Source organism: Camellia sinensis, chromosome 14, assembly GCF_055761805.1.
Source record: "Camellia sinensis isolate YWXY chromosome 14, ASM5576180v1, whole genome shotgun sequence".
Taxonomy (NCBI): Eukaryota; Viridiplantae; Streptophyta; class Magnoliopsida; order Ericales; family Theaceae; genus Camellia; species Camellia sinensis.
In genome coordinates, this window is record NC_138974.1 from 144,815,127 (window position 1) to 144,826,906 (window position 11,780).

An 11,780-nucleotide genomic window follows, 5' to 3' on the forward strand; every position below is an offset into this window, starting at 1 on the left:
TTAGTTAATTTATTCATAGTGTTATAATAATTAATTAGCTTAGAATAGTTAATTTGTTGATTTGCAATAATTAGCTTAGCTTAGTGTAGCTTAGCTAATTCATTCGGACCCTCCTTCGAGAAGGCACAATGTTGTAATAAGGGTGTGTTTGTGTGTGTGCATGTCTTCCAACCCCACTTCTTTCTCCCTTTTACTTAACCGCTTTCGATGGTTAGTTTTAGGGCACATTTCAATTAACATACCTTATGCTCGCATGTTTGCATCATTCATTTGTCTTGCATGCACTAAGCTCAGCGCATCATTGAAACTGCATTGTATTTCAATACTTCTTTGAATACATGTATCAATTGTTGCATTTATATGCCATCTTAGATAGTCGAGCCTATTTAGTTGCATTATTGCATGTGTTGCATTAGGCATCTTGTATAGTTAGGAATCATGCATATTTCTAACTAGCTTTTATTTTGGCTCGAAGTACACTGTAAGTGTTTACGCTTTAGCATCCTTGCATAAGTGTAAGTGTTTCCATGATAGCATGCTTTCCATGAGGCTATTTGCTTACTTTCTTAACTGCATGAATGCCTGTGGATGAAGGCTTGATTGCCTGAATTGGAACAATTCATCAAATGTGAGTTTTAAGCCCACTTGAGGGCGGCAAATTGTCATGTTTTCTAAGCCCACTTGAGAGTGGCAAATCCGCGCTTTAGCCTACTTGCGAGTATCACTTTCAAACCATTTTCAAAAACAAACATGAGTTGTTTTGTTCCAATTCTCGTGATTGAGTCTATACTTGTATGCTGTGTGCATCACATAGTAAGTTAGATTAATAACCGGAATAAGAACACATGTGTTTATAAAACAACATATCATGCTTAGTAGAGGCCGATCTTTTGATCGGGCGAGCGGGAGTGCTCATTTTAGGACCTTCCCCTCTCGTACCCAAGTTCCCGAGCCGAGGCAACTTTGGTGATGACGGACACGTGGCCTTTGGCACGAGTCAGGGTTTCCTAAATTTCCCAAAAATAAAATATTTAGGTGGCGACTCTGTAATTTGGCAAAGTAATCTAGTTTTGGCATTATTTGATTCAAAATCTGATTTTCCAAAATGATTTGCCGGATTGGACTCTTTGGTATTTATCAGTCTCACATTGCACTTTGTGAGATTAGATTCAGAACCGTGACAGGAGTCCGAACTGTAGTAGACCAATTCGCGCCTCTCCGAAAGGGGGGTGCGCGAAGAAAGTCAAGTCTACAATTATCAATTTGATTTTTTTATAACTGAACTACAAATAAAATAAGCACTTTAGATCATTAAATTAGATTGGTAATAGATTTTATGAGACTTGTGAACAAAAAAAAAAAAAATATTTCCCCTTTCTCATATTTTCATTGTGGATAAAACACTAGTTTCACACCATATTGAGTTAGACACCTTACTTCTAATAGGCACAGGTTAATTCAAGGGTCATGTTAATGACATCAAGATTGATCTTTTTTTCTTTTTTTTTGTAATATCTTTTTTGCTTATTTTAATTATGGGTCAGTGTAGACTATTGACACTTTTGGTTCATGAGCATGATCTTGCCTCTGAAATTCAAAACAAATAATTATCAAGAAATCGATATTAATGTTTTAGAGCATGACCTGAAGCTGTTTAAATAATTATCACTAAGTTTAAATATTATAGTGTCATATTGGTTATTTGTGTTGTGTGTCTCATGCTAGATTTGAAGCTGTTTTTATGATGTGGGGTATTTGCAAATCTTGTTTGTGATGGAACAAACAATTATAATTAATTGTATTATTTTATACTTGTTGGTCTTAATCAAACTTTTGGTATGTCTTATTTATTATTGTGGCCTAAGTTTCCAAATTCATGTATTGATTTGTTGGAGACACACATGCCTAACTATAATTGGTGGGTGGTGTTGATCTGGAGTTTTGGTGCAATGAGAAGCCAAAGATTAACTCATTCAACAGTGATTTTGATCTACTCCATAAACAGCTGTAAGTACTCAATTGCTGTTTTCAAATCTATTTGAATAATTTACAGCTATAAGATTAGCTCATTCGATTGATTTAGTGTTATATATTTGTCATAACTGAAAGGGACATTCTAATTTTATAGAATTTTTGTTGAGTTTATTTGAATTTTCAATAATATTATGCATGGATGTTTCAATGAGAATAGGCCAACGTGGAAGGACCACCGAGTATTTTGTTTTGCAAGTTGAGGTTGTGGATGTCTATTAAGCCTGACCATTACTTTCTTGCATGTTGTTAGTAAATTATGGCTTTATGTTCTCCAAGATTTTCAAGCATTGAAAATGTCAGCTATTTGATTTTCTCATGCCTAACGAGATGAATGACAACTATTTGATTGATGAATGATAAAATTAGAAGCAAAATAGAATTTGAAATCTCAAGGCAGGTTGTGGATTAATTTTATTCTATGGTGTTTGAAATCCAAGTTTATTGTATAAATTAACTAGAAACAAAGAAAGAAATACAAGCTCAATGAACAAACAGTGAATAGGTGTTGATTTTTTGTACTCTGTCTAGCTTTGCTCAACAGCCTCAACTTCAGTCTATTATCAAATTTTGTTAGTTTGTATGTGTTTTCATTTCTTCATAGTTATGCTCAATTTTTAAGAGGAATAGATGTTGATTGAAGTCAATTTGCATGTTTCATTTTTTGTAATCAAATATGGTCATAGAATTTTTAAGAGGAATAGGTGTTGATTGATCCAAGTATGCAGAATTTTTACCTGGAATGATTTATATTTTTTAAACTACAACCAATGTGTCTTTAGTTTTCATGTCACAGAATCCAAACCAACCATCAATTTGCCATTCCAAACAGTGAATATTTGTGCCTAGTCAACAGGTTTAAGCTTAAAGTAGTAATGTTTCTTCATATTTTTCTTTGATTTTTATTATCCTTGTGTAGGTTTTGTTGCTAGAGCACTACTACTGTTGGAGGGCCAGATTTCTAGATTTAGCATAGTTAAATGTAGGATTAAGGAATTATTAGATTATTATATTTAACATAATTAAATGGAGGTTTTATAAATTATTAGAAATACTGTAAATTGGGTTCTTCTTGCCTAATTGAATAATATTCACCTCTTTCCTGAATAATCAATGGGGTTTTACCTTACTAATGAACATGCTCATGTGACATATCATGCTACGTTGCAGTATGTCAAGTACTTTAGCCACTACAAGAATCTAGATTCTGTTAGACAAGCTCGAGAGTATCCTTTAATTATATGAAAATATTGCAACTTTATTTCTATTTTCTGAACTGTAACAGACATGTAGATGAGCACCTCCATTTTTTAGCTTTTCCTTTTCTTTATGGTATATTAGTTTGCTCAAAGATTGGATTGGACTGCTACAATTAATATTGTTGGTATAAAGAGACAGAAGCTTAACCATTCTTCTCCATCCTGAATCTTGTAAAAACCCTTTTCCTATCATAATCGCATGTCCTTTATAATTGATGCCTGGAACTTTAGCAAGAATGCATAATGCATGCAGGTCATGTCTGGTTTGCAAATTACTATTGTCATTGTGCATATGATATGATCCCTTGAGCCTAACGTATAAGAAGATTGTGAAGCATGAGGGAAATTTTCATTGAGATTATTTATACATACGATTTCCTATCTCATAATAGTTGGTTGGTCCTCATAGGATGCACTATAACTATACATGAATAAGAAAGAGATCAGATTATTTGATGTTTAGATTAGAAAATCTTAACAAAATAGAAACATTAAATTCAATTCAGGAGTATGAATCCTTGTTGTAAAGATATTTATTCAAATTCCTAATACAACAAAGTATCTATGACTATGGTGATAAGAAGTAAATACATTCTTTAGAATACATTAGGCTAGACTTTAGAGCGCTGTTTTGAGTTTTCTTTGTCTCAATGACAAGAGACTTCAAATAGTGGTCTTTGAATACCACATCTGCTCGACCTTATATGATGAGCATTGCTTGTCCTTGGAATTGTCTGTATAAGGTTAATAATAAATTTCACATTTTTTTGTCTGTGATAACCTGTTCCGTATTATGCTAATTGATCTTTCTTATGAATATGATTATGTGTTTGATATGATTCTGAGTGCCATTTATATGAATATATGTGGTTTTGAATTTCTATCTGTTCACCGCAGGAAAATCTGTTTGATTATCTGCTTTAGAATTTAAATTGGAGGCCTTATCGGCCACAGATATCGAAATTGACTACGCCATTGTGATTAGCGTAATTTTTAGATCCTACGGTGAAATTTAATTGAAAATTGATTCAAATCAAATTAAATAGATTAAATTGATGCTATAGTGCTCAATTAATTAGTATTAATAAGTGTGATTAAGGGAGTTTGTATAAAAGGGGCCATTATATACCTATATTCATTTATTTGAGGCTCAAATCAGATTTTTCTCTCTAGAGAGAGAGAGGACCGAACTTAGAGTGACAGAGGGAGCTCAAATTGAAGGTTTGATCAAGAGGCTTGAGAATCTTGAAGACACACTCAAGATTTAACTAGAATTTGTGAATATTAAAGCTCCTAGGTGAGTAAATTCATAAGTTTAATATTGTAATTTTGTGAATTGAAGGCTTGATAGTGATCAAGAACATGAGTTGTGTTGATTTTGATGAGATTAAAGTCTATATACACATGCATGCATAGGATTATCATGAATTGGCAAGAATTGTATAATCTAACATGTGGCTTGTTAATTATGAAAAATTGAGTTGTTGGATCATACATGCAAGCATGATTTGGATGAGTTTTATGTGTGTAAGCATCACTTGAGCCATTTGAATTGGAATTGGAGTTAAAAGATTACTTGCATGCTTGATTAATGAAGAATTGGAGTTAATATGAAGTTGAGTACACATGTTTTGAAACTATGAAAAGAAGTGTCGAATAATTTGAGAATGTGACCATGATTTTGAGCAATTGGTCTCATATTGCTTGTATACTCATGATATATAATGTATTTGCATATGTTGAACCAAAATTGTGAGTTTTGGACCCTTGGAGGTCGAGTTTGGACTTGAAGAACAGTTCTGGGAAACCCAAAATTCGGCATGTCCGCTCGAGCAGGGAGAGAGCCGCTCGAGCGTGAAATGCAAGCTCCTAGAACTTTTGCAAACATGGATGTCCGCTCGAGCGGGGAGATTCACGCTCGGGCAGGGAGCCATGTAGTGTGACCTTCAGCTCGAGCGTCCTAATTCACGCTCGAGCGTAAAAATGAGGTAACCAGTACTTTTGCAGACCATAAGGTCTGCTCGAGCTGCGTGTCCTACGCTCGAGCAGGGACCCCTGTTTCAGAAATTTTGTAAAGGTGTTCTGTGTTTCATTTTCCGTTCTCTTTCATTTCTGAGCACTCTTAGGCATGCATTAAGCATTGTAAATGAGTTAAAAGGATAAGAACGAAGCCTAAGAGGAATATATGAATTAAGAATGGATTGAATCGTTTATGACCCATATGTGTTATGCAATGTGTAGGGTTGAGCTCAATGGTGAATCCACCGGCAGAACACTGTGAGTAATATCTTAATAAAGATATCTGAAGTATGTTATTTGTCCAATTACTTACTTTCATACAAGTCTTGTAAGTTTGTTACATTGAATTAGGGACAAATATTTGACATGAATGATTGGGCCAAAGACCGATCGATATGAATGATTGGGCCAAAGGCCGATGGACACAAACGATTGGGCCGAAGGCCGATCGACATGAATGATTGGGCCGAAGGCCGTTTGACGTGAATGGATGAATGAATGGGCCAAAGGCCGATGGATATATTTGATTGGGCCAAAGGTCGTTTGTCAAAGAAAGAGGTGGGCCAGAGGCCGTTTGGTATGTTCGGGCTTAAATCGCCCAATGTACCAAAATAATGCACTAAATAGAATTCTACATGGGCCCAAGGCTGCTTGACATATGTGAATCTCATTTGCGTACCTTCTTTACTTGATATTATTCACTGGGCTTTCGCTCACGCTCATTCATGTCTATGTAGGTAAGCCAAGGGACGCCCAAACCCAGCCTCAGTGAAATATGTGAGAAAGAGTCAAAGTTTTGGGGAGTCAGCCCAAACGTCTCACGCACGAGACTTGTCTTCGCCTCTTTTGTTCTTTGGATATAGTTTTGTTATATTGGCGAAAACATCGGATTACCTTTGTATATAAATCTTGGGTTTGATTGCCTTAGACTTGAATGATCCTATATGTACAAGTTATATGTTAACTTCCCTTTTGATGTGAGTTATTAACGAATACTTATGTGAAATATTATGATGTGCATATAAGCACAGCTCTATGGACAAAGTTTTAAATTTGCTTCCGTTTGGCCCCTTTACTCTGATGAGTTATGTCTTAATTGGTTTGAGGCCGTAGGTAATCCCTTGATTACTGGCCGGTTATGTCCTTAACCCATAGGGGCGGGTTCGGGTCATGACAGAGTGGTATCAGAGCACCAGTTAATAACTCACACACTTGTCCAAATGAGCAATAAGCGTCTAGAAAATATCTAGGATGCATTCATGTGATAAGTATGAATTTGAAAGCTTCGAGAATATGCTTAAATGTTTTGATATGAACGATTATGTGTTATAAGTTGTGATTTGCTTGCATTACAAATTATTTGAATATGTATGCTCTATAGTATATGTATACATGTGAATCTTTTGTATAAAGGATAATGCAAGTCTAATCAGATGGTGAGGATAAGAGGTGATGAGATAGAGGAGTCTTCTACTGCCATAATGGATAGAATGGAAAGATTGATTCAGGAAATGGCAGAAACGTTGAGGCAACAACAGCAGTGGCAACAACAGTGGCAACAACCACACCCTCCGCTTCCTCCTCCAGTACCACCTGCGCAAGACAATCAGAATGATGACCGAATAATAGCTCTTACCAAAGAGTTCAAGAAAATGAAACCGCCACAGTTTCATGGGGGATTAGATCCGTTGAAGGCCGAAGCATGGGCTCTCGACATTGAAAAACTGTTTGAGGTGTTTCTTTGCTCAAAGACACAGAAAGTACTGTTGGCCACCTTTATGCTAGAAGATGAAGCAAGAAGATGGTGGATGTTAATGCGTGAGAATCATAAAGACATTGGCTGGGCAAAGTTCCTGGAAGTATTCTACGATAAGTACTTTCCTCAGTGTGTCCGTGACAGGAAGGTATCGGAGTTCATGGAACTAAAACAAGACAACATGACAGTGGCTGAGTATGAGGCCAAATTCAATGAATTGGCCAGGTTTGCGCCACATGTGATCGATACTGACTATAAGAAAGCGAGGCATTTTGAAGGTGGGCTTCGAAGCGATATTTTAGAAATGGTGAATGTCTTGAAGCTGGAAACCTATATTGGGGTGCTAGACCAGGCCATAATATCATAAGCTAACGTGGCTAGACAGGCTAAACCAACAACTAACTGGAAAGGTAGTAAAAGACAGGGCTTCTTTTCAAAGAAGAAGTTTTCAAAGAAGCAAAATATGGGCTCCTCGAGTACTTCTAATTCTTCCCGAGATACAACCCCAATGTGTAATATTTGTAGTAACATGCATCGTGGGGTTTGTTACCATGTGTCAAGAGCTTGTTTTAAATGTGGAAGAACATGGCATATGGCCAGAGAATGTAATCAGAACAGTGGGAAGATAGCTGTTAGTTCCACTGCATCGATCCCAAAATCGAGAAATACTATGAGATCTACTACCACCGGAGATACCGTGAGGCAAGGGAGAGTTTCCGCGTTTGTTCCGGGCGATACACGGAATGCTAACGCAGTTGTCTCGGGTACTATTTCTATATGTAATCAGGATGCTTTTGTGTTAATTGACTCCGGATCAACACACTCTTTCGTAACATGTGCATTTGCATCTAGACTGAGTAGACCTCTAGAATGATTGTCATATCTGCTATGTGTATCTACTCCATCCGGGGAATCTGTATTGTGTGAATCTATATACCGATTTTGTGACATGCGTATTGAGGATGCTGTCCTATATGTAGATTTGTTGCCCTTGAACTTTAGGCACTTTGATATAATTCTGGGCATGGATTGGTTAACTAAATATTGTGCCACCATTGATTGTGTGACAAAACGGGTTGTGTTTAGACCACCAGAACAGGAAGAAATTGTGTTTGTGGGTAACGGGGTAGTACCCCCACCTTATTTAATATCTGCAATAAAGGCATGTAAACTGATCAGGAAAGGGTGCCAGGGTTATTTGTGTTATGTGTTGTCTGAACAATCTGTGAATGTTGAATTGAACAGTATCCCTATTGTTAGACAATTTCCAAATGTGTTTCCAAATGAATTAGCAGGGGAATTGGTGGACAGGAAGATAGAGTTTACGATTGAAATTATACCAAGCACCCAGCCTATTTCTAAAACTCCCTAGAGAATGGCTACTGCTGAAATGAAAGAACTGAAAGAACAGTTGCAAGACCTGCTTGACAAAGGGTTTATCCGACCTAGCACTTCACCATGGGGTGCACCAGTGTTGTTTGTAAAAAAAAAAAAGATAGAACCTTGCATTTGTGTATCGACTATCGAGAATTGAACAAGGTAACAATAAAGAATAAATATCCCCTACCTCGTATTGACGACTTGTTTGACCAGTTGCAGGAATCACAAGTATTTTCCAAGATTGATTTGAGATCCGAGTATCATCAGTTGAAAGTGAAAGCAGAAGATGTTGAGAAAATCGTGTTTCAAACGAGGTATGGCCATTATGAATTTCTTGTTATGCCATTTGGGGTAACTAATGCTCCGGTAGCGTTTATGGACTTAATGAACCGAATTTTTAAAACCTACCTTGATGAATTTGTTATGGTTTTTATTGATGACATTCTGATATACTCCAAGAATAGACTTGAACATGAACAACATCTGAGGACTGTGTTACGGATACTTAGAGAAAAGAAGTTATTTGCTAAACTAAAGAAGTGTGAATTTTGGTTGGATGAAGTTATCTTTTTAGGGCATGTGATTGACAAGGAAGGAATTTCAGTGGACCCACAGAAGATAGAGGCAATTGTAAATTGGCCTATACCGGCAAATGTGACGGAGGTCCGCAGTTTCATAGGCTTAGCTGGGTACTACAGGAGGTTTGTGAAAGACTTTTCGAAAATTGCTGTGCCTCTCACCCAACTGACACACAAAGGGCAACCATTTGAATGGAATGACGAAAGAGAATCTTCCTTTCATGAACTAAAGACAAGACTGACCACTGCACCAGTATTGACATTGCCCACAGGTATGAAAGACTTTGTAATTTTCAGTGATGCATCTTATAAAGGTTTGGGTTGTGTACTAATGCAGAATGGAAGGGTAATTGCCTACGTCTCCCGGCAGTTGAGACCACATGAGAAAAACTACCCAACACATGATTTGGAGTTGGCTGCAATTGTGTTTGCTTTAAAAATCTGGCGGCATTATTTGTATGGGGCAAAGTGTGAAGTCTACACAGATCACAAAAGTCTGAAATACTTCTTTACACAGAAAGAGTTAAATATGCGACAGAGAAGATGGCTCGAACTGATAAAAGACTATGACCTTGAGATTCAGTATCACCCTGGGAAGGCTAATACAGTTGCCGATGCCTTAAGTAGAAAATCAATGGGGAATTTGGCTTGTTTGCTTACTGGACAGAAAGAGATCTTGCAAGATTTTGAGAAGTCCGAGAATGAAGTAGCATTGTGTGAACAGGGTAGACTCATAGCTGCCATTTTAGCCGAACCGGCTATTATTGATGAGATTAAACAGAAACAAAAGGAGGATGAATTCCTCAAGAAAGTGATTGATGAATTTGAGACAAGTCCGAAAGCGGAATTCAGCATTGAAAGTGAAGTGTTGAGGTTTTGAAACTGAATGTGTATCCCAGATATTCCGGAGCTAAAGAAAAGGGTTCTGAATGAAGCTCACAAGTCAGTATTTGCTATGCATCCGGGCAATAACAAAATATATCAAGATTTGAAACAAAGCTATTGGTGGCCTAAAATGAAGAAAAAAATTGCAGAATATGTGTCCAAATGCCTTTAGTGTCAGCAAGTTAAAGCTGAACATCAGAAACCAGGCGGTCTACTTCAACCCCTCCCTATTCCTGAATGGAAGTAGGAGCACGTGACTATGGATTTTGTTGTTGGTCTACATCGGACTCCATGAGGTATGGATTCTATTTGGGTTGTAGTTGATAGACTGACTAAATCTGCACACTTTCTACCTGTTAGAACTACATTTGATGCTTATAGACTGGCTACTGTATATGTTGATGAGATCGTTCGTTTACACGGAGTTCCGATATCTATAGTCTCAGATAGAGATCCAAAATTTGTGTCAAGATTGTGGAAAAGTTTGCAAAGGGCTATGGGGACAGAATTGAGATTTAGTACCGCTTTCCACCCGCAGACAGATGGACAATCAGAACGGACAATACAGACTTTGGAAGATATGCTAAGGATGTATGCCTTGGATTTTCAAGGGAGTTGGGAAGACTATTTGCCACTAGCAGAGTTTGCATACAATAACAGCTTCCACTCCAACATCGGTATGGCACCATACGAGGCTTTGTATGGTAGAAGGTGTAGATCACCAATTTGTTGGACAGAAGTCGGGGATAGAGCTCTACTTGGGCCTGAAATTGTGCAAGACACTTATGAGAAGATCAAAATAATCCAACAAAGGCTCAAAATAGCTCAGGACCGACAAAAGAATTATGCAGACATTCGAAGAAGACCTCTCGAGTATGAGGTTGGTGACCATGTGTTCATCTGTGTGACTCCAATGAATGGCCAAGTCAGGTTTGGAAAGAAGGGTAAGTTATCGCCCCGTTACATTGGGTCGTTTCAAATTCTGGAAAGGCTTGGTCCAGTTGCTTATCGAGTCGCTTTGCCACCGGGATTTGTACAAGTCCATAATGTGTTTCATGTATCAATGTTGAGAGGTTATCTTCGAGACCCATTCCATGTGATTGATTATCACCGGATAGCTCTTGATGAAAATATGGAGTACGCAGAATGGCCGGAACGAATCATTGACCGGCAAGTGAAACAATTGAGAAGCAAGTCCATTCCAATGGTGAAAGTGGAATGGAAAGAACACTATGAGACGGATGCCACATGGGACAAAGAGGATGAGATGCGACTACGCTATCCACATTTGTTTCCCGACGAAGGTAAAATAATTTTGAAGGACCAAACTTCCTAAAGGGGGGGAAGATTGTGATAACCTATTCCGTATTATGCTAATTGATCTTTCTTATGAATATGATTATGTGTTTGATATGATTCTGAGTGCCATTTATATGAATATATGTGGTTTTGAATTTCTATTTGTTCACCGTAGGAAAAATCTGTTTGATTATCTGCTTTAGAATTTAAATTGGAGGCCTTATCAGCCACAGAAACCGAAATTGACTACGCCATTGTGATTAGCATAATTTTTAAAGCTTACAGTGAAATTTAATTAAAAATTGATTCGGATCAAATTAAATAGATTAAATTGATGCTATAGTGCTCAATTAATTAGTATTAATAAGTGTGATTAAGGGAGTTTGTATAAAAGGGGCCATTATACACCTATATTCATTTATTTAAGGCACAAATCAGATTTTGCTCTCTAGAGAGAGAGAGAGGACCGAACTTAGAGTGAAAGATGGAGCTCAAATTGAAGGTTTGATCAAGAGGCTTGAGAATCTTGAAGACACACTCAAGATTTAACTAGAATTTGTGAAGATTAAAGCT